Source organism: Rana temporaria, chromosome 9 (genome assembly GCF_905171775.1).
Source record: "Rana temporaria chromosome 9, aRanTem1.1, whole genome shotgun sequence".
NCBI lineage: Eukaryota > Metazoa > Chordata > Amphibia > Anura > Ranidae > Rana > Rana temporaria.
Window position 1 is genome coordinate 150088973 of NC_053497.1, and position 24637 is coordinate 150113609.

The following is a 24637-nucleotide window of genomic DNA, read 5'->3' on the forward strand; positions in this document are numbered from 1 at the left end:
TGACATATCAGTAACAAGTAACATACATCAGCTGGACAGCATACCTTCATTTTTAACAGGGATTCATCTTGTTTATATGTGAACTGAAAATTAAAATACAGTCATCCAAGGTCATCAACATCAAACTGCATCAACACACACAGATCACAGCGAAGTAAACAAAATCTGTGTTCAATTAAGTGCACAAAAAAGGAAAAGCATGGATTATTGCATTAGTTTTAAAATGGACTATAAATCTCTTTTGTGTTGTAGCTTTTCTTTGAAATTCCTCTCTTCGGGCAATCTTCAAATCTCCACTTCTTTAAATACATACTTCAAACATATATATATATACTCAGGCAATGTATCATAATATTATTCTCTAAATTCACCAAAATGATAAAAAAAAAAATTGAACCCACAATTCACCTAATATTCCCTCACTGTCGTTACTCTCTTTATCCGTTCATTCTTTACACCAACTCTATTTGCTATCAATGTAAAGAAAATGTTTATTTTTTTAAAATGTAATATTTAGCTAGTTACTGCAGAAAGAGAAAGATTGTCAGTCAGCGGCTTTCCTGAAGCACTGAGCTGTGGAGGGGTGGGGAGCGGCCGTCTCAGGCTCTCAGCTGCTTGCTGAGAGGCTAAGATCGGGATCAGTCCAGGCACCTGGCAGATACAGACGTTATTGTCGTGATGACGTGATGCCTGAACTGATTCCAGTGACGTCAGCTGAGAGCAGACTTCAGACTGCTCTCTGCTGGAAACGGGTCACACCCATAGGAGAAGCCCAGCCAAACAAGCTCAGTCTGGACTTCTCCCTTAAGGCAAGCAAACACGTATAGCTAGAGCTGAGAATAAGAAACCTGACTCGGCTCAACCAGTCCAGAAAACATAAAAGTAGCCCACTGTATGTATTAAACATAGCAAACAATTTTGTTAGTTAACCCAATAAATGTATGTTTAAAACAATGACAGACACAAACAAGCACTAATAAGAACAAGCCAAGTCCACCTCTTACAGACCAATTAATAAGACCAGGATAACAGCGGCATGTGGCAATTGTACAAAACTAAATCTAGTATTGAGGGTTATACTCTCCAGTCCACAAAACCTCTCAAGAATGAATGGTGTGTGCACCCTTTGGAGGCCAATATGTAAATTGTCAATGATCATGGGGTAAAATGTTTATATTTCCAATGTCAGTCTGCTGCATAGTTGGATCCAGTAGTAATGAGGATTACTGGCCACATATACACAAATTGTGCTGACAATGACCTGATGGTGTTTGAATGACCCAAAATAGAGAAAACTTTTCCAATGGTCTAGAGGAGGTATGTCAAACAGAATGGTTGTGTACACACAATGTAGAGCCACTAAAAACACTCAGTGGCATAGCCACACTTGTATGGCCTCACTTGCATTGTGGCATATGGCTGCAGAAAACAAACTGGTAGTCCCGATCCCCTAGGGATCATTTATAATCCAAAGGTTGTATACAAAGTATTACATATCTCCCAAGTTCTTGGGGTGTAAAGTATAATTATCAGATCCAGAAATGTGGTCAACTCCTTGATGGTGCAGCGATCAGTATTCCATTACAGGGTGCATTCAAAGCACTAACAAATGGGTGCCATCACAAGGTTAATAGGGTCAGGAGGATGAGATTGTGGCAAGGCCCGACTGGTTTTGCCGGTCACCGGCGGCTGCGTCAGAGGCTCAATCAAGTGCAGTCCTGACACCTATAGCTACAAGCAAGCTTACAGAGGACACCTTGTCATGAAGTATATGCTCCTTTATCAGTTGTGATTGGTTAAGAACCTTGGGCCAGATTCACAGACATTTGCGGTGGCGTAACATATCGCATTTACGTTACACCGCCGCAAGTTTTACGGGCAAGTGCTTGATTCACAAAGCACTTGCCTGTAAATTTGCGGCGGCGTATCGTAAATCCCTCCGGCGCAAGCCCGCCTAATTCAAATGGGGCGTGGATGATTTAAATTAGGCGCGTTCCCGCGTCGAGCGTACTGCGCATGCTCCGTTTTGAAATTTCCCGCCGTGCTTTGCGCGAAATGACGTCACACCGACGTGATTTTTTGAACGTCGAAGTGAGTTACGTCCTTTCCTATTCACGGACGACTTACGCAAAAAAAAAATTCAAATTAAAATTTGACGCGGGAATAACGGCCATACTTTAACATGGCAAGTCTAAAGATAGGCCAAGAAATAGCAGCTTTAACTATACGCCGGGAAAAGCCGACTTAAACAGCTAATTAGCATACCCGACGCGGAAAACGATGCAAACTTCACCCAGCGGGCGCCAAAGTATTACACCTACGATCCGAAGGCGTACGAAGCCGTACGCCTGTCGGATCAAAGCCAAAAGCCGTCGTATCTTGGTTTGAGGATTCAAACTAAAGATACGACGCGGTAAATTTGAAAATACGCCGGAGTATCAGTAGATACTCCGGCGTATTTCTTCTGTGAATCTGGCCCCTTGTTTCCAACAGCTATGATTGGTTTAGAATGGATGAAACACATTGCCAGCAAGGTATAATCAGGATAATACCCAAATCATTTTTAGCTCCATTTAGTATATACCTTAAAGAGGAAGTAAACCCAGCCATGTTGCTTTTCATATATTTCTTTTTAATGACTCTTTAGCAAACATTACTAGTCTAATTAGTCTAATAGCACACAATAGCCGATTCACGACTTTTTTTTCTAACTTAGAATTTTTTTTTCTATCAAGATAAGGCAGCACCATCTTCACTATGGTTTTCTCAGCCCATGTAGAATATAATTTCCGCCCTTTCCTGTTTCCCTTCACTGTAATCTCGCGCATGCACGATCTGACATTACTGTGGTAACCGAGCACCGCCACTCATAGCTGACCTGCTGCATTGGTTTTGTGCTTTATTAACAGGTAAATACCTGTTCTGGGAATATACGTGCCTGTTTGTTTTGCTGCATCTGATCAGCGCACTAGGATTCAGAAGGTTTAGTCCCTGTGTGACGTCACAGGGTCACATGGGGAGTTCCAGGATGCTGGGAAAGACTTTGCAGTCTCTTGCGATTTAACAGCTATGCCACTGGAAGAGGAAATCCAATTCAGGGCACCCTGTCAATAGATGGACTGCACTCATGCCACATACACACGATCGGTTCATCAGATGAAAACGGACCGATAGATTTTTTTCATCAGATATCCGATGAAGCTGACTTTCATCAGTCTTGCCTACACACCATCAGTTAAAAATCTGATCGTGTCCAACGCGGTGACGTAAAACAAAACGAGGTGCAGAGAAAAATGAAGTTCATGCGTCGACTTGATTCTGGGCATGCGTGGATTTTTGACCGATGGATTTCCCCACAAAGGATCGTTTTTTTCTATCGGTTTTCTAACCATCAGAAATTTTTAAAACAGGTTCTATTTTTTTTCACCGATAGGAAAAAAAAACGATGGGGCCCACACACGATCGGTTCGTACGATGAAAGCGGTCCATCGGATCGTTTTCATCAGACGAACCGATTGTGTGTACAGGGCATTAGAGTGTGCCATGAATTAAGGTAAGGGAAGCGCATGCGCCTGTGACGTCATTAAACAAAATAGGACAGATTACAACAAAACTAAACAGGTAAGGAGACAGCAACAAGCAGCAATCATTAGTATTTTTTGTGAGGATTCCAATACAGTAAAGGTGTGTGGGAGGGTTTACAACCACTTTAAGGTTATCAATACCAAGTGCAGAAGGTGGTGGTGCTTTTCAATTCAAATAGAACTCTTGTGTTTTCATATGTAACTCAATTGATGAATGTAATATCCCATTGCTTTACGTCTTAATCTATTTTTCTTTTCATATAATACTAAAAAGCTTAACCCTATAATACAGCTTTACATAAAGTGTTTTATCAAGATACATAAGGTGATAAAGCCAAAGTACAAAAAGCATATATACAGATTATAAGATGGGCGTATCAGGACTGGTCCCGTTGGAACATAAATGGCCTATGATGGAGGCCTCACCTCTCCCGAAAAAAAAGGGAAGGGGAAAGGGAGTGGATAGGAGGGAAATAGAAGAATACAGAACACAGGCAACAGCAAACACACCAAAATCCTTTTTTTTTCCTTTCCGAAAAACTAGCTGGTCAGCCAACAAGTGCACAAGCCCATGATTGCCAGTGCCTTGAATCTGCCAAAGTTATTGAGTCACCCCAACTGCAAGAGATCTATATTCAAGTCAGCCGGAAGACATGCAAACATCTGTCAGGTGGTTAAATCCGCAGGGTAAATTTAAGAGGAGGTATGGTCGATCCAATAATACCAGGTTTGCGGAACAGTTCTTCCTTATGGTTTGTAAAAGCAATTATGTTTTCCATTGTATAAATTCAATTGATTTTACCTAACCAAACACTCGGGGGGGGGGGGGTGAAGTTGTGTTTGCTTCCAATATAGAGGAATGCAAGCTTTAGCTGCATTAGGCAGATAAATCAAGAAAAATTGCTTGTATCTTTTGGAAGACAGAGGAGCCAAGTGAAGCAGGTAGGTCACCAGGTCGTCCTCAATTCTGACATCAGTAAGTTTGAACAGCAGGTCACGTACCTGCATCCAGAAAAGTTTCAGGACCAGCCAGCTCCAGGACTTATGTAGCAACAAACCTTCCTGTGTGTTACATCTCCAGCACATGGGTAAGAATAGTGGAAAAATGTTGTGCAGGGACAGAGGGACCATGTACCAGTGCATGAGAATTTGGAATCCTGTATAGAACTGGAAAAAGATGCAGTATGAGTGAATCAGATGATGCTTTCCTGCTGTTGTTCTGAGAAGCTGACACCCAAGACAATTTTCCATTAATACAGGGCAGATCCTTGATCTGGGTGATAGGTGAGCAGTTTGTACAAAAGCAACAAGCCATGTCTGAATGAAGGCGCAGGTGTAAATACTCTAGCTGCTTAAAGCATGTTAAAGGAGGGTGTGGAGAATCTAGGTTTGCTCAAGTGCCGTAGTTGCAAGAATGTGAGCCAAGGATTTGTACCCAGAGGGTGAGAGAAAGGCATTTTGAAGAAATTGGTCCTCATGGAGAAAAGATTGGAAGGTTTGGTCTATGGTGCCTGGCTCCACTCTAATTCATCCCAAAGGTGTTCTATCAGGTTGAGGTTAGGACTCTGTGCAGGCCAGTCAAGTTCCTCCACTCCAAACTCGCTCATCCATGATTTTATGGACCTTGTTTGTGCGCTGTTGCACAGTCATGTTGGAACTGGAAGGGGCCATCCCCAAACTGTTCCTCCAAAGTTAGGAGCATGAATGTGTCCAAAATGCCTTGGCATGCTGACACCTTAAGAGTTCCCTTCACTGGAACTAAGGGGCCAAGCCCAACCCCTGAAAAACAACCCCACACCATAATCCTACCGCCACCAAATGATTTGGACCAGAGCACAATGCAAGGTCCATAAAGACATGGATGAGCATGATTGTGGCAGAGGAACTTGACTGGCCTGCACAGAGTGCTGTCCTCAACCCGAGAAAATATCTTTGGGATCAATTAGAGCAGAGACTGCGAGCCAGGCTTTTTCAGACTGAGATGCCATTAAAGGCAGGTGTCACAATACTTTTCGTAATATAGTGTACATTTAAAATATCACTTACTAAGAACCTGATGAATCCTGGTCAAGAGTTGAGAGAAGTTAACTGTGCATCATCAGGTGGTTGAGCTCTCTGAACCAGGAAGAGGCCCTGAGTTTCGACAGAAAGAAAGATGGTAGCACAGAACAAAGCTAGTGGCAGCAGCGCAGCAGATCATAGCAGGTAAACACTGGATCTGCTGGGCAGGTATGTGAATTGAGGACAACCCTGAATAACAGGTGAGAGTTCTAGTTTTAAGGGTGCCCTTCTGTGTGCCCTGCTTCTCTAGCCCTAGGCTGCCGTCAGTGAAAAGCCAAAGCTTCAATATCACAGTTCTTATGGAATGTCACAGAAAAGTGTAAAGAGACCAAACTGCAAAATGGCTTCATTCACATTTTATTATGTTATGATGCAAGCCCCAAAATATTTCCATCTAGAAGACCAGGGTTGACTCTTGTCTTTTAGGTCCTAGGAATGCCCTTGATGATTGATTATGGTTGGCGAGATTGACCTACTAATGACCATGCCATGTTAGAAACATTGCTCTGTTACAGAAACAGCTAATCATTAATTTAGGGGCAGTTCACAGAACAGAAACACAGTCCAGATGCTTTCCAGCATTCTCATTGTTGGTGCGTTTAATGCGTTCCAGTGAGTTTTTGATGCATTTTTTATATGTTCCTGTGCACTTTTTCCACTCTTTTCTTCATCTTAAATATGGACATGTGTGTTTCGATGCGTTTTTGATGCATTTAGGTGCGTTCTAGTGCTGATGTGTTTTACCATGTTCCAGTAAAAAAAACATCAATGAAGGGGCACCATTTCTCCCAATGATACCAACAATGGGGCACTATTCTTCCCCCTAATACCAAATGTGACAATGTTTACTCCCACTGATGCCAGGAAAATGGCCACTCCTGCTGGCCACAGACCGCTTCCCCCCTAAAGTTTGTTTAAAAAGTTTGGAGACCCCTGGTTTAAGGTTATCAGTAATGTACCCTGAGGTTCAGTGTTGGGACCCTTACTTTTTAATATATTTATAAATGATATTGGGTCTGGGATTAAAAGTACCATTTCAGTCTTTGCAGATGACACCATGCTATGCAGTGGAATATCATGCTTATATGATGTCTCTAACTTACAAGCCAACCTCAATGCTCTGATTAATTGGGCAACTATGTGGCAAATGAGGTTTAATGTTGATAAATGTAAAGTTATGCACTTGGAGGGCTAAGAATATGCATGCATCATACATACTAGGGGGAATACAACTTGGAGAGTCAATGGTGGAGAACGATCTGTGTGTTCTGGTAGATCATTAGCTTAATAATAGCATGCAATGCCAAGCTGCAATTTCCAAAGTGAGCAAAATCCTTTCTCCAGAGAGAGAGATATCATTTTGCCCCTGTACAAATCATTAGTAAGACCTCATCTGGAATATGCAGTTCAGTTTTGGGCTCCAGTTCTCAAAAAGGATATCGGGGGACTGGAGAAAGTGCAGAGAAGGGCAACCAAACTGATAAGAGGAATGGAGGAGCTCAGCTATGAGGAAAGATTAGAGGAACTGAACTTATTCTCTCTTGAGAAGAGGAGATTAAAGTGGAGTTGCGCAGAAAAATAAAAATAAAATACAAGTCAGCAGCTACAAAAAGTGTAGCCGTTGACTTTTAATAATCTCACACTCAGCTGTCCTATGGTCTAGCAATGTGGGCATACGAAGCCCCGATCCTCTCCACGGCGCCGGCATCACTACAGTGGGTGCCCGGCTGTGGCTTCACAGCTGGGCATGCACTGCGCACGCGCAAGCCGCGCTGTAATTGACCGGGCAATCTTCTGGGACCTGTGACATGTCCCAGAAGATTGCAGGGAGGGAGGGGGTAGAGGTGAACTTTCTTCCGGTGCCGCGGAACCCTGGATGCCTCTAAAAAGAGAGTATCTGCTCCCACCCCAAAAAAATGACATGCCAAATGTGGCATGTCAGGGAGTCACCGTCACTTAAAGCAGAAGTTCCATTTTTGGGTGGGGGATATAATCAACATGTATTGTTATAGTGACCTTGGTGTTGAGTTATTCACTTTAAGGTCATCACAGAGGACAAGGGGGTACTCTTTGGGCCAGATTCAGGTAGGAGATACGACGGCGTATCTCCAGATACGCCGTCGTATCTCTGCGTGTGCGGCGTCGTATCTATGCGCCTGATTCTTTGAATCAGTTACGCATAGATTTGACTAAGATTCGACCGGCGTAAATCTCTTACGCCATCGTATCTTAGTTGCAATTTTACGCTGGCCGCTAGGTGGCGCTTCCGTATATCTACGCGTCGAATATGCAAATTAGGTAGATACGCAGATTCAGAAAAGTACGCTTGCCCGGCGCATTTTTTTACGTCGTTTACGTTAGGCTTTTTCCGGCGTATAGTTACCCAATGTTAAGTATGGACGTCGGGACCGCGTCAAATTTTCACGTTTTACGTCGTTTGCGTAAGTCGTCCGTGAATGGGGCTGGGCGTAAGTTACGTTCACGTCGAAACCAATGAGTCTTTGCGGCGTCATTTGGAGCATGCGCACTGGGATACTTTCACGGACGGCGCATGCGCCGTTCGGAAAAAGCGTCATTTACGTGGGGTCACAATAAATTTACATAAAACATGCCCACATCTTCCACATTTGAATTAGGCGGGCTTACGCCGGCCTATTTACGCTACGCCGCCGCAACTTACGGAGCAATTGCTTTGTGAATACTGCACTTGCCTTTCAAAGTTGCGGAGGCGTAGCGTAAATAGGATACGCTACGCCTGCACAACAAATACGCGCTCCCTACCTGAATCTGGCCCTTCATGTCTAGAGGAAAAAATATTTTATCTCCAAATACGGAAAGGTTTCTTCTCAGTAAGAGCTGTGAAAATGTGGAATAGACTCCCTGCAGAGGTGGTTCTGGTCAGCTCAGTAGTTTGCTTTAAAAAAGGTCTGGATTCTTTCCTAAATGTACATAATATAACTGGATACTAACATTTATAGGTAAAGTTTGATTGCCTCTTGGGGGATCAGGAAGGATTTTTTTCCCCCTGCTGGAGCAAATTGGATCGTGCTCTGCTGGGGTTTTTAGTCTTCCTCTGGATCAACTGTGGGTATATGATTGTGTACATAGGATTGTGTATATAGGATTGTATGACTTTTTTTTTAGGATTTTTTTTTTAGGGTCTTTTTCCCTTTTATTGGTTGAACTAGATAGGGGGTCCTCAAACTACGGCCTGCGGAGGACTTTTAACCGGCCCACCCCACCCTGACAAGCAACGCCGCTTGCAGGTTGTAACACAGCGATCCCGCTGTGTCACAGAGATCACAGTGTTAACAGTTCTGGCGTGCTATGATAAATGTCCCGCCCTCCTCCTCCTGTCTATTACAAGAGCTGGTCTAGGAGGAGGTGGGCGGGACATTTATCATAGCGCGCCAGAACTGTTAAAGCGGGGGTTCACCCGTACATAAAACTTTTTCCCCTTAGATTCCTGCTCGTTTTGTCTAGGGGAATCGGCTAGTTGTTTTAAAATATGAGCATTACTTACCGTTTACGAGATGCATCTTCTCCGCCGCTTCCGGGTATGCGCTGCGGGACTGGGCGTTCCTATTTTGATTGACAGTCTTCCGAGAGGCTTCCGACGGTCGCATCCATCGCGTCACGATTTTCCGAAAGAAGCCGAACGTCGGTGCGCAGGCGCAGTATAGAGCCGCACCGATGTTCGGCTTCTTTCGGCTACTAGTGACGCGATGGATGCGACCATCGGAAGCCTCTCGGAAGACTGTCAATCAAGAAGGAACGCCCGCTCCCGAAGACCCATACCCGGAAGCGACGGAGAAGATGCATCTCGAAAACGGTAAGTACAGCTCATATTTTAAAACAACTAGCCGATTCCCCTAGACAAAACGAGCATCCATCTAAGGGGATTTTTTGAAAAAAAATTGTCGTATGGGTGAACTCCCGCTTTAACAACACTGTAAGCTTTGTGACACAGCGGGACCATGACACAGCAGGACCGTGACAGCAGTTTGGCACAGTAAGGAGTAAGGCTGTGAGGGGCTTATGATGGTGAGGTGAGGGAGAGAGGGGGGGGCTTGCGATGGTGAGGGGGGCTGATGATGATGAAATGATTATGATGATGGTGGGGGGGGGGGGGCTGATGATGATAAAATGATGATGTAATGATGATGATGATGGTGGGGGGGGGGGGCTGATGATGATGAAATGATGATGTAATGATGATAATGGTGGGGGGGGGGCTTGCAATGAGGGGCTGATGATGTAATGATGAAGGGGAGGGCTTGCAATGAGGGGCTTTCAATGGTGAGGGGGGGTTGCAATGAGGGGCTGATGATGGTGAGGGGGGCTTGCAATGATGAGGAGGGGTTTTGCAATGAGGGGCTGATGATGGTGAGGGGGGCTTGCAATGATGAGGGGGGGTTGCAATGAGGGGCTGATGATGATGTAATGATGATGGGGGGGCTTGCAATGATCTTGATCGGCTTGCAATTAATGATTGTGGGGGGGGGGGGGCTTGCAATGAGGGGCTTACAATGATGATGGCGAGGGGGGGCTTGCAATGAGGGGATCATGATGATGTAATGATAATGGTGAGGTGGGGGGGTTGCAATGATCATGATCGGTTTGCAATTAATGATTGTGAGGGGGGCTTGCAATGAGGGGCTTATAATGATGAAGGGGGAGGGTTGCAATGATCATGAGGGGCTTGCAATGGTGAGGGGGGGGGGGGTTGAAATGAAATGATGGCTTGAATTTGAAATGCATCACTTGTTACGACTAGCAGTGACAAATATGGAACCGGACATTGACCATCTCATTAGCCAAAAGCAGGCCCATAGTTCCCATTGAAATACTGGTAAGTTTGTTGGTTTAACTTTAACTTTACTTGTTCTTCATTTTAAATATTGTATTTGTTCCCATTTAGTTTTTTCACTTCAAAATAACATATGTGCAGTGTGCATAGGAAATTGTTCATAGTTTTTTTTTATAGTACGGCCCTCTAACGGTCTGAGAGACAGTCAACCGGCCCCTTGTTTAAAAAGTTTGAGGACCCCTGAACTAGATGAACTTGTGTCTTTTTTCAACCAGACTATATAACCTGTAAGATGCAGCTGTATATAGTTACGCGCCGGAGGTTGAGTAAAGCACCCACACAGACATATGCTACAAATGCTGACTATCTGCATTCAGAGCCTGAAGCACATGACCGCACACAGCCGCATCTTTTAATTCATCTCAATTGACAGCTGTACATGGCATCAGCGGGCCTCGGAAGAGTGATTTCACAGGCTCTGCATGCTGTATGGCCCCCGTACGGCCTTGTGTATGAAGCCTTAAGCTTACAGGTATACTGCTTTGTGAAAAGAACACTAAAGAAGGAATTGAAGGAGGAAAAAAAATAAAAGGGTGTGTGTTTTTTGTAATGCAAACCACTAAATCTATACGCATATTTTTAGAAATGTTACTAATATTTTTATGAATGACCAAAATGTAGAATAAGTAAATTTAGAAGGAAAAATAGCCTCACATTTCTGTCAGATTGCAATCTGATATCTATAACTGCACTTAAGAGTTTTCCAGATGAACTCCATGCAGCATGTTACATATGCAAAATCAATTGTGCATAATGCAGCACTCGGGAATGTGCAGGCATGCTAATTAGGGGGTATGCCATCAAACTAAATCTTTTGTCTTATAGCTGTAACTGTACATTATCTTCTCATCTCTGAAAAACTCACAAAAAGATTCTGGGCCAGATTCTCATAGGAGCGCGTATCTTTGTGGCGGTGTAACGTATCCGATTGACGTTACGCCGCCGCAACTTAGACAGGCAAGTACTGTATTCTCAAAGCACTTGCTCCGTAAGTTGCGGCGGCGTAGCGTAAATCGGCTGGTGTAAGACCGCCTAATTCAAATGTGGGACAGGGGGGCGTGTTTTATGTTAATCTTCTGTGACCCGACGTGATTGACGTTTTTCACGAACAGCGCATGCGCCGTCCGTGGAAATCTCCCAGTGTGCATTGCTCCTAATACGCCGCAAGGATGTATTGGTTTTGACGTGGACGTAAATTACGTCCAGCCCCATTCACGGACGAGTTACGCAAACAACGCAAAATTTTCAAATTTTGTCGTGGGAACGACGGCCATACTTAACATTGGTACGCCGCACTTACGCCACCATATAGGAGGGGTAACTATACGCCGGGAAAAGCCTAACGTAAACGGCGTAACTTTACTGCGTCGGCCGGGCGTACGTTCAGGAATTCGCGTATCTTGCTGATTTACATATTTCAACGCGTAAATCAGCATACACGCCCCTAGCGGTCAGCTTAAAAATGCAGTTACGATCCGACGGCGTAAGAGACTTACGCCTGTCGGATCTAACAGATATCTATGCGTAACTAATTCTAAGAATCAGTGTCACAAGCCAAAATAGGGGAATGCCTTGTTTACAAATGCATTCCCCCGTTCTGCTCTTGCCAACTGCAATCACAGGACTCCACGAGAGGCGTGTGCGCACCCGCTGGGCGCAGATTTAAATGGACGTACCTGTACGCCAATCTGCCTACGTAAATAGGCGTGCGGTGGTCGGCAAGTGGTTAAATAATCTATGCTGCCTCCTGAAACCTCAGCTTGTGAAAGAGAATTCTGCTTTTCCTCTGATTTTAGTGAATGGCTGCGAGTCTTTTTAAATGCCCTTTTTTCATTGAGAGCCGGTCACAGGTTCCTGACATGCAAATTGGATGCCTCAAAGGTTACCACTTGAGATTTACACAGGAGGTCTGGTGCTAGAATTATTGGCCATGATCTGAAATTTGCGGTGAAACATATGTGGGACAATGGCTGTTTGCAATTTTTTATTTAATTATTTATATTTTTACACTGTTACTTTACATTTTTTAAATCACTTTTATTGCTGTCACAAGGAATGTAAACATCTCTTATGACAGCAGTAGGCATGTGACAGGTACCCTTTATTAAGAGGTCTGTGGTCTATAACAATGTTTCTCAACTCCAGTCCTCAAGTACACCTAAAGCCCTGTACACACGATCAGTCCATCCGATGAGAACGGACTGAAGGACCGTTTCATCGGTTAACCGATGAAGCTGACCGATGGTCTGATGTGCCTCCACACCATCGGTTTGGACCAATATAACGGGCCTTCAGTCCGTTTCCATCGGTTTTGACCGACCGTGTGTACGCGGCCTAAGAGGTCATGTTTTCAGGATTTCCCTCAGATAAAACGGTTATGGTAATTACTAAAGCAGTGAAACTGATCAAATCACTTGTGCAAAATAATGGAAAGCCTGAAACCATGACCTTTTTGGGGTACTTGAGGACTAGAGTTGAGAAACATTGGTCTATAAGACCCAAGATTCCTCCTCAGCCCTTAAAAGCATTTGATCACACCAAGATTGTTGCAATCAAATTGTTTTCATTTTTAAAAACGGCACAGTGTACATCCGGGTAAACCAGAAGTGATACAAGGTAATGACCTTGTATCACTTCTGGTTTACCCGGATGTACCCGGACTTAGAGGCGTTCAGTCATAATCCCACAGATGGTAGCTTCGCCCCATTGGCTCCTCAGCCAAGCACATACACCAAATGTCTGAACCTGCGGTTCCTCGCGTACTGAGCAGGATTACTATTGCGACAACACATCATCAGTAGGGTAAAACTAACCTGTCTCACGACGGTCTACAGTGTCTAGTTCCCTATATCATAGAGATGAACAAAGATCACGCAGTGGAATCGGTGGCTGTTGGATTGCGTGTCCTGGTGGGACAGGACAGCTCAAAGCCGCAGAAAGTAGCGAGGTAGGGACGTTTCCTCCCGATGCTTGTAAAAATAATCCAGCGGCTAGTTACCTGCTAGGATTGCTTTTACAAGAAAGCAGACTGTCAGCATCATCCCAGTATAACCAATTGAAGTGCAGCGACATACCGATATTTCGCTGGTCGTTGACCATTTTCTCACATGCTTTACAAGGGCTTCAGGAAAGCTGTTTACCCAATGAGTCTTGAAGATTGTTTTTGTGCTAAGCCCATAATATATTACAAGTACTGAAAAATGCTTATAAAAAAAATCATCTAAAATTAAAATAACAAAATCTTCCAGGGCAGCATTTTCAATTAATTTTTTTTTTTAATACATTACATATTGCTGTGTCTAATTTTTCACACAATATCACAATGCAGAGAATCCTGCTGAACGAAAGCTGCACTGGCATTGAAGTTGTTAATATCAATCTGTGTCACCATCTAAACATGGAGGTGGAAGCACTGGGACTTAGCCAGACTAGAAATCTGCGTCTGGCATGCACTTCGATTCACTCCCACTTCTAGTAAAGAGACAAAAACATGATCATATGGTTCCCATCACAGGTTCTAAAATGTGCAGAGACAGAAGAGTGGGATGCTCTTCCTGCCCAACTTGGGATGCGAACAGATGTGTCAGACAGTAAAACACACATGCATAGATTGTACCTGTACTTCCTTTGCCTGGATATTCAGTGTCATTACACACAAGCATCGATAAAATCCAACAAGTTTGACTAAAGCCAATACAAAACACATTTCCCCCTTCTGTAGGTTATGAAAAGGCTGTGGCTCAGAAAACAAAAGTTATTTTTCATTGTAAACATACTTACTATCTTTTGTGATGTTATGTTTAATATGGCATCATCAGTCTAGTATTGCTATCTTGACTCATGTACAACTAATCCAATAGCCAAGGTCCAATCACTGAGTCATAAGACACCAAGCCAAATCTCCACAGGAAGAAGAAGAAGAATGCTCAACAAGCATCAATAAGATAACAGTTAAATTGATAGCTAGATTCAGAGAGGGCGTCCTAACTTTGCGGCGGCGTAGCGTATCGTGTTTACACTACGCCGCCGTAAGTTAGCAAGGCAAGTACATGATTCACAAAGTACTTGCCTGCTAAGTTACGGCGGCGTAGCGTAAATCGGGCGGGCTTAATGGCGCCTAATTCAAATTTAGCTGAGGGGGCGTGTTTTGTGTTAATGGCGCTTGACCTGACGTGATTGACGTATTTTACAAACGGTGCATGCACCGTCCGCCTACATATCCCAGTGTGCATTGCAGCATAGTACGCCGCACGGTCCTATTGATTTCGACGTGGACGTAAAACCCTATTCACGGACGACTTACGCAAACAACGTAAAATTTTCAAATTTCGACGCGGGAACGGCGGCCATACTTAACATTACTATACCAGCTATTTGAGGGAATAACTTTAGGCCTGATAATGCGTTACGTAAACGGTGTATCTGTACTGCTTCGGCCGGGCGTACGTTCGTGAATAGGCGTATCTACTAATTTACATATTCTACGCCGACCGCAATGGAAGCGCCACCTAGCGGCCAGCCTAAATATTGCACCCTAAGATAGGGCGGCGCAAGCCGTCGTATCTTAGATAGGTTTAAGTGTATCTCTGTTTGAGAATACACTTAAACTTAGGTCGGCGCAGATTCCGAGTTAGGTCGGCATATCTACTGATACGCCGGCCTAACTCTTACTGAATCTAGCTATTAGATGTCATCTCTAGCTATGTGAGAGATTTCTACCACATGGGTAATTGACCCGGAAAGGTACGTTTAAGCAGTCTTAGGTCCAAGAAGAGGTACCGGAATAATAAAGGAGGGCGAGGGCAAAAGGTTTGAACCTTGTATTGCTCTAGTTCCACAATCTATTTGGGATTGGGCATTTGTCCTATGTAGACTTCTGTTACAAAAACTGGACTGTGCATCAGAGCATAGATCAAAATTGTAGAACCCAAGAAGAGTTGGACCCTCAGCAAGCAGCAGTACCATGGCCAGGGCTGTCTTAATGAGAGGGCACACCCGGGCACTGCTCAGGGGCCCCAGCTGCATGGGGGGGGGGCCCTGCACTTTCCCCAAAGCTGGTCCTTGAGCCCACACTGCCCTGAAATTAGGGGCTCCATAATGGCACTGAGAGTAATGGATACACAGGGGAGGCAGGCTGGCAGCGGTGCACCATGCTGTGCATAACGATACCTATTATTTCACAGCCAGCAGAGAGGGGCAGGGCCAGCGAGTGATGCTCTGACCCCGCCCCATGCAGCTTGAATGCTTGGGACTCAAAGGCTACAGGGTAGGAGCTGGAGTGGGAGCTGCAGAGTCGGCAGCACTGAAAGCCCACCTGCAGAAGTAGCATTGTGTAGCATTGTGAATGGTGTCATGCTGAGCCCAGCTGTCCACCACTGAGCCACCGGGAATCACCCGGTAGTCCCGATGGCCAGTCCATCCCTGTATATACCTGATTCTGCACTTAAAGATTTGGGGCACGGGTGCGACCCAATCTCCGCCAGCACCCACTGATCCTTTATTACACTGACAGAATGCCAGTCTGCCTATGTAAACAAGGCAGATTGTCATTCTGTCGGTACAGAAGTCATGGATCCTGTGTTTCTGTAAAGCTGAAACACATATCCCACACTACACTGAAACACAGGCTAGGCACAAAGTTAATGCCATCACTAAGGCCCCGTACACACGACCGAGGAACTCGACGTGCCAAACACATCGAGTTCCTCGTCGAGTTCAGTGTGGAAGCCGCTGAGGAACTCGGCGGGCCGACTTTTCCCATTGACTAACGAGAAAATAGAGAACATGTTCTCTTTTCGGCCCGACGAGTTCCTCGACGGGTTCCTCGCTGAAAAGTGTACACACGACCGAGTTTCTCGGCATAATCCAGCTCCGACCGAGTTTCTGGCTGAATTCTGCCGAGAAACTCGGTCGTGTGTACGGGGCCTTAGGCTCACACCGAAACACATCAGCTGTTTGCTTTTAATGCTTGTATGTAGCCAATACATTTTTGCATCAAGAACTTTGGAGTTACCGTCTTTTCTCTCATATATTGTATTTAGTGTGAGAAGACACATTGCATTGTTGGGCACAGGTGAGGCTACATTGATGGACACAGTTAGGTTGCATTGATGGACACAGGTAGGTTGCATTGATGGACACAGGTAGGTTGCATTGATGGACACAGGTAGGCTGCATTGATGGACACAGGTAGGCTGCATTGACGGACACAGGTAGGCTGCATTGACGGGCACAGGTAGGCTGCATTGTTGGGCACAAGTAGGCTGCATTGATGGGCACATATTGGGTGCATTTTTGGACACAGGTAGGCTAGGTGGCGCTTCCGTTGAGTTCGGCGTAGAATATGTAAATGCCTAGATACGCCGATTCACGAACGTACGTGCGCCCGTCGCAGTAAAGATATGCCGTTTACGTAAGGCGTTTTCCAGCGTCAAGTTATTCCATCAAATAGCTGGCCTAGTCAATGTTAAGTATGGCCGTCGTTCCCGCGTCAAAATTTGAAAATTTTACATTGTTTGCGTAAGTCGTCCGTGAATAGGGCTGGACGTAATTTACGTTCACGTCGAAACCAATACGTCCTTGTGGCGTACTTTGGAGCAATGCACACTGGGATATGTACACGGACGGCGCATGCGCCGTTCGTAAAAAACGTCAATCACGTCGGGTCACAAGTAATTTACATAAAACACTCCCCACACATCCTCATTTGAATTAGGGGCGCTTACGCCGGCCCATTCACGCTACGCCGCCGTAACTTAGGAGGCAAGTGCTTTGTGAATACAGCACTTGCCTCTCTGACTTACGGCGGTGTAGTGTAAATGCCATACTCTACGCCTGCCTAACGCTGCGCCCGCCTACCTGAATCCAGCTAATAGATTATAAGGTATGTACAGCCTAAAAAAAAAAAAAGTGCTGACTGTACATGCTGGTAGTATAAAGAATTTGGTCTTATATAAATGTTATTTGGGTGAACCTCCGCTTTATGTCACTTCCGGGTTTAGATGCACCAATTCCTGGCTAGTACAACCAGGGGACAGATATTACCAACCCTATCTGTGCTTGGGTAGATGGTGTGAAGGCAGGGGAGATATTGAGGTCTATTAGACCCCTAATGTCTCCATAAAGAGTACCTGTCACCTGCCCCATACTATCACATAGGGATTTATTAATCCCTTGTGATAGCAATCAAATAAAAGTAAATAAAAAAAAATAAAAATAAATGTTTTAAAAAAAGAAAATTATAATAAAATATATATTTTTTTAAATTGCTGTAACCGCCGTTGCCCAGCACACATTTCGCAAAAGCAAGCCCAGGGTGCACATGTGTATGTAAACCACAGTCCCACCACATGTGTGACATCAGGATCAGAGTGAGAACAATAATTCTAGCACATAAGCTCCTAGTTATCTCTAAACTGATGTAAAGGCTTTTAAACCGTCACCTATGGTGATTTCTGGGCACAGTTTTTGGCGATATCGCAAGAGCGTGCAATTTTAATAAATAGAATGTTTGGTATGTATTTACTTAATGCAAGCTCATCGTTTATATTTTAACCAAAAATGGTGATTATATGGTGTTTTTTGCACAAAAATTCACTGCACTATATTTTTCTCTGAAAATTTTTGTTTAAGAAACAGCAGCGCAAATATCAATATCAAATATCAATTCAAATTTCAGAAAATATATATGTTCTTTGGATTGGGGGGGGGGGGTGAAGTAATTTTATGTTTTCAAAAAGTTTTATTTGGAAGACAAGGAATAATACAGTTCAAAACAAACATAGAGAACAAAAATAACATAGAGATAATAGAACGGAGGGTTCAATGAGTTGGGAACAAAAGAAAAGGGAGCATACAAGGTGGGAGAATAATAGCATGTGTACAAGCTAAGTAGAAGCACAAGTTATAAATAAAAAATATAAGTATAGAGATCACTGTATCGAATATGCATATAGGTGAAGTAATTTTATTGCAAAATATTAAGAAATATGTGAAAAATAAAAATCCAAAACTTGGTATATCCACAGTTCTGTTCACAGTCGCTCATATGGGGTGCAATTAAAAAAAAAGGTAACAAAAGTAGAACGGAATTGTTGAAAACTGAAAATTAAAGTAATTTTAAAAGCTTCAGGTTTTTTTGTACCTTACCCCCAAAATACTTACCCGAGGACAATCTTGATCCAGAAACACACAGAAAACCTGAAGCACTGCAAGTCTAGGGGTCAGGCAAGATCAATTAATCTAATTGAAGTTAGCCGAATGGATGAATCAAAGTCAGTGCAACCAGCACAGCATGGAAAAATGCAAATAGTCAAAGAAAAAACAAACTGCATGTAAGCAGGTGTAGCGGCTTCACAGAGGGAATCACACGTGCTGACTTTATAAACCAGGCAACATTTATTACTGGAGAGACGGTAGTAGAAAGAGTATTTACAGCAGTAATGCAAGTAGTTTTACTCCAAGCATGGTGGCACAGATACACAGCACAGTCAGTTAAATCAGAAGATTTAAGCGGTAGTTGTATCGGTCAGCACTATAGACAATTTCCACTAACTGACACAATATAAACCCAAGCACACAATGCATATCTATAGAGGCTGATATTCATACACGTTACACAGGAACAAAGGTATTCCTTCAGCAGATGGATATATGCATCTGATACACTTGTCCCTCGCTCACAGCAAGGACACCGGTTTTATTATCCGCAACGGGGAGTCTTTCATCTGACCAGGATTGCGGATACAGGGCTCTGTAGGAACCCTGATCCCTCACAGGCCGGAACACTCTCCCTACCTTCTCCTAACTCTCCTTTACAAGTGAGGTCTCTGTCCATGTCTATACACACGTGTTCTGTCCTAAACATGGCTGGGCTTTCCTATAAAAAGTATCCACCCAAAAATGGCCGACCAAATCTCCCTAGATTTGCTTGTCCTATCAGGACACCATGCTTCTCCAAAATGGTGCTGGAGATGATTATAGAGGCCAAACAGCTCTGAACATATGTACACATAAACATATCAAATCGGCTGAAAAGTGAGTATAGACACTTGCTAACCCACTTCCTCTTGCAGCCAGCTAGGCTGCCCTGCACTATAGCTGCCCACATGCACCGCTCTGAAAAATTGATCGATTGCAATCCAAAGTAATGCTATGTGCATGAATAAAACTTGCTACCAGTCAAATGAATGAATAGTGCTGTTTATTCTATAGGATTAATTAAAGTCAAAGAAAAATAGAACAATCCAAAAACAAAAATGAACTTTGACAAAGCGCATGAGCACGAAAAACATGTAAGTTACGGCAACAGAACAGAACAGCGGACGTTTGAAGCAATTGACCTCAGTGATTCCCCTTCCCTCTCCAGCACAGCACTGACATCACAGGAGGCACGCTGATTATTGACTCTGCTCTGCTTGATTGTTCCCCCTGGATCGGTCACCCAGGGCTGCCTTTATTCTGCCATTTTGCCACGGAAATCACTCCAGAGCTAGCGTAAAGAGGAAGAGGTACTCACTGATCCAATAACATTTGTATTGTTCCAGCTAGCAGCCAGTACGCTCCCCTTCTGGGACCTAGAATTCCTCTCCACTCCTCTGGATGCTGATTGGTGTTATACCACCTCCGAGCAAGCCTGCCAGATGATTGTTTCCCCAAACATCTATCCTGAGGTCACTGGTAACATTTACCACTATCAGTCATTTTTATTTTGATTGTTTTATTTTTCTTTGACTTTTATTAATACTATAGAATAAACAGCACTATTCATTCATTTAACTGGTAGAAAGTTTTATTTATGCACATAGCATCACTTTGGATTGCAATTGATCAATTTTTCAGAGCACTGCAGTTTGTTTTTTCTCTGATCTTGATCCAGCACTGCTCTCTCGCTATCCTTACTGGACTCAGTGGGAGCTATTGTCAAATAAATCCAGTGATGAGGGAGCAAGGGGCAGGGTCAAGCCACACTGTATGTATCAATAGCAGGGCCGCCACCAGGAATTATGGGGCCCCTTACACAGCTTAAGGCATGGGCCCCCTGGAGCAGAGAACCAGGGGGGGGGGGGCGCTGCCGCCTGGAATTGAGAGGCGGGGGGGGGGGGGGCTGCCGCCGCGAATTGAGAAGCGGGGGCCCATTAATAAAATAAAATATATAAAAAAAATATATATATTTTTTTTTTTTAAAAGGGGGGTTGCCATATGGGGCCCTGGGGACCTCTGGGCCCTTTAACAATTTTTTTTTATAAAAAGAAATTACAAAAAAGGGGGGTTGCCATTCGGGACCTCTGGGCCCTTTAATAAAAAGAACAAAAGAAACCTCTGGGCCCTTTAAAATAAATAAAAAAAAGGGTGGGTTGCCATCCGGGGCCCTGGGGGCCTCTGGAGACCTCTAAAAAAAAAATAAAAAAAAAATTGGCCCTTTAATAAAAAATTAAATAAAAATATATTAAAAAAAATATATATTGTTTTTATAAAAAATAAATAGAAAAAAGGGGGGTTGCCAAACTTTTTTTTTTAAAGGGGGTTGCCATCCGGGCCCCTTACAGGTGTACTGCCTGTACCCCCCCTGATGGCGGCCCTGATCAATAGACACACACAGCACAGCTCGAGACCGAGCCCGCACGTGTGCACCATAAGAAGCAGCTTTCTATGGCAGCACACAGAGAAGCTCAGAGAGCCTGGCGGTGGACCCCAGAAGAGGAAGATCAGGGCCTCTCTGTGCAAAACCATTGCACAGAGAAAGTAAGTATGACAGGTTTGTTATTTAAAAAAAAAAAACCTTGACAATCACTTTTATGTAGAAACCTCAGACCACGCCAATCTCAGATCACACCTTAGAGCCCACACATTAGTTGTTTTAGTAGTGTGCTACACTTAAGAAAATAGTACAAATTCAAGTAGGCAGACAGTTTTCTCTACAACTTTGCCATCACTGAAGCTCAGACTCTGCATTCAATTATTTGCCAAGTACCGTATGCAATCTTTTAGTATGAGACACTATTAACCACTTAAGGACCGGACCAATATGCTGCCTAAAGGTGTTTTTACAGTTCGGGACTGCGTCGCTTTAACAGACAATTGCGCGGTCGTGCGACGTGGCTCCCAAACAAAATTGGCGTCCTTTTTTCCCCACAAATAGAGCTTTCTTTTGGTGGTATTTGATCACCTTGGCGGTTTTTATTTTTTGCGCTATAAACAAAAATAGAGCGACAATTTTGAAAAAAATTCAATATTTTTTACTTTTTGCTATAATAAATATCCCCCAAAAACATATATAAAAATTTTTTTTCCCTCAGTTTAGGCCGATACGTATTCTTGTACCTATTTTTGGTAAAAAAAATCGCAATAAGCGTTTGATTGGTTTGCGCAAAATTTATAGCGTTTACAAAATAGGGGATAGATTTATTGCATTTTTATTAATTTTTTTTTTTTTTACTACTAATGGCGGCGATCAGCGGTTTTTTTCGTGACTGCGACATTATGGCGGACACTTCGGACAATTTTGACACATTTTTGGGACCATTGTCATTTTCACAGCAAAAAATGCATTTAAATTGCATTCTTTATTGTGAAAATGACAGTTGCAGTTTGGGAGTTAACCACAGGTGGCGCTGTAGGACTTAGTGTGTGTTTACAACTGTAGGGGGGTGTGGCTGTAGGAATGACGTCATCGATCGAGTCTCCCCTATAAAGGGGATCACTCGATCGATGCAGCGCCATAGTGAAGCACGGGGAAGCCGTGTTTACATACGGCTCTCCCCGTTCTTCAGCTCTGGGGCGCGATCGCGACGGAGCGGCTATAAACAAATAGACCCCCGACCCACGTCTAGGCAGGGACGTACAGGTACGCCAATGTGCCTGTACGTGCCATTCTGCCGACATATATGTACATGCGGCGGTCGGGAAGTGGTTAAATGAGTACAACAAAACCTAAGAGTAACTTGGTTTGAGAGCGTTTTGCAAGATGTCTTGATATAAGAGCAGCGTCATGTCACAACTGAGTAAAAAATAGAAGAGAGACGCCTCTAATTGTAGCAATATGGTTACATTTAATGAAGGTACAACATTTAGCAGCATATTGCTACACTAGTTATACTCCTCTCTTCTTTTTTATTCTCTGTAGCTCCTGATGGATTTGGCTTCTAATCCTCTTGTGGATGGACATTTTATGGTTACACAACCTATCATGTTGCTATAATCTTTTTAAATGGACTATAAATGGAAGGACTTATGAATAAATGGTTGTGGAACTAATCATTTGAGTTTCCATGATTTCTTATGGGGAAATTTGCTTTGATATACAAGTGCTTTGGATTACAAGCATGTTTCAGGAACAAATTATGCTCGCAATCCAAGGTTTTACTGTACTCAAATCAACCAATAACATTTTACTGTTTATGCAACCAACGCTACACGTTTTTTGCCAATTAGCCAAATACAAAACAAGCAGAATAAACAATGTAAACTCTAGAAGCTTTGAATTAGGAAAAGCTTGTCTGTGAGGGGGGTATTGAAATCTGCAGTTGTTTGAGGATGAGAAGATAAACATGCTTTATCACAGGGGCTGGATACTGACCACTTGAAGCTCAAAGGCTTGTTTTAATTGCAAATTTCTCCAACGTGGAGATTCACCTATCCTACATATGTCCTTCAGCTACTCCAAGGACACGAGATAGCCCTGAGAAGTAATGTTTCAAACACAGATAATCCTCGCCTTAAGCCAATTTTTCCAATAGAAAGTTTTTTTCCTTCTCTCCAGGCTGCACATACAGTAAGCTCGTCCACAGCCTGAGCAGGATCCCCTGTGGCATGGAAAAGCTGCAGCATATTCTAAAAATGTAACATGCAAATCTGATAAGCTTGGGGTTCCTGCGAGTGGGTCCTGAGTTTTAACCCATTCACTGATGCAGTTTACTTCATACCGCATAACCAGTGGCACATAAATGAAAAGTAAGGAAAGCAATGCTGACTTCCCTTCCTTGCATAAAGCGCACATTGAATATACAGCTCTACATATTTAACATCTGCTATAAGATAATAGCTGGCTGCAGCATACATATATAGAAGCTGGCTGCAGCATATGTATAGAATGAACACTACATACCTAAACTGCAAATCTATATATGATCAACAGTTGGTTTTTTTTATGTTATTTGGCAGTGTATACATATTGTATATATGAATGCATTCCTTTTGAAACAAGGAACACATTTCAACAGGGTACTTTTACTTTTTGGTTGATTCCCAGTCACCTCCTTCATACAAGTCCACAGTAGAGTAAAGAGAAAGTACACTGCACTACCTAGGAGGTACATGATAAACATAAAAACATTATACAAATGATATGATACTGTAAAAATTCTACTATCTTCAAGATAAAAACAAATCCCCCAAAAGGATCAACTAAATAACAACAGCGCTTATTCAAGAACAACAAACCTATATGACTATAAATTGAATTACATAAAATAACCAAATATTGTGAGTCGCAATACTGAAAAAGGAAGTAAACTTCCTCTGCAGCCATTAACCTATAAATAAGCCCATAATAAGGCTTACCTATAGGTAGTGTAAATATCTCTTAAACATGTACCCTTTAGGCGATATTTACATTACATGCAGCCAATTATATCACAGGTGCATGCGCTCTAAAGGAATGGGCACAGCAAAGGAACAGCTAATAGACCTACAAATAAAACAGCCAAAGTACCAGAAAGAGACTACAGACTACACCTGAAGAATCTTGAGACCGAAGATGGCATCTGTTGAGGCTTGAATGTCCACCTGGTAAAACTTAAATTGTAACTACACTGTATCTGAGCACCACTAACCATAAACACTGTTTGATAAATTTTTAATATTGAAAGTACATTCCTTCATCCATTCATGATTTATTTGGCTGTGCAATCACTTTAAAAAATAGCCCCTAGCACTTCTGGGCAGATGATTAATGTAGCATTTACCTGAAATTATTCCTTCGCTCATGCATGTGAGCAGGAGAGTGTGCCTAGCTGAGAAAGCCGTTTAAAATGAAGACTCCTGGGATGTATGACATCATAGGCCAGAAACCAAGAAGTAACTGGAGAAATGTAAATAAAAAATAAATAAAACCAGTAAATGT

The 24637-nt window shown here is 43.2% G+C and overlaps 1 protein-coding gene across 4 annotated transcripts in view; it reads right to left on the reverse strand.

Moving 5' to 3' along the window:
- DENND1A (DENN domain containing 1A) overlaps positions 1-24637 on the reverse strand; it is a 1239075-nt gene that overhangs the window by 96344 nt on the left and 1118094 nt on the right. The gene's annotated exons all lie outside the window — the stretch shown is intronic.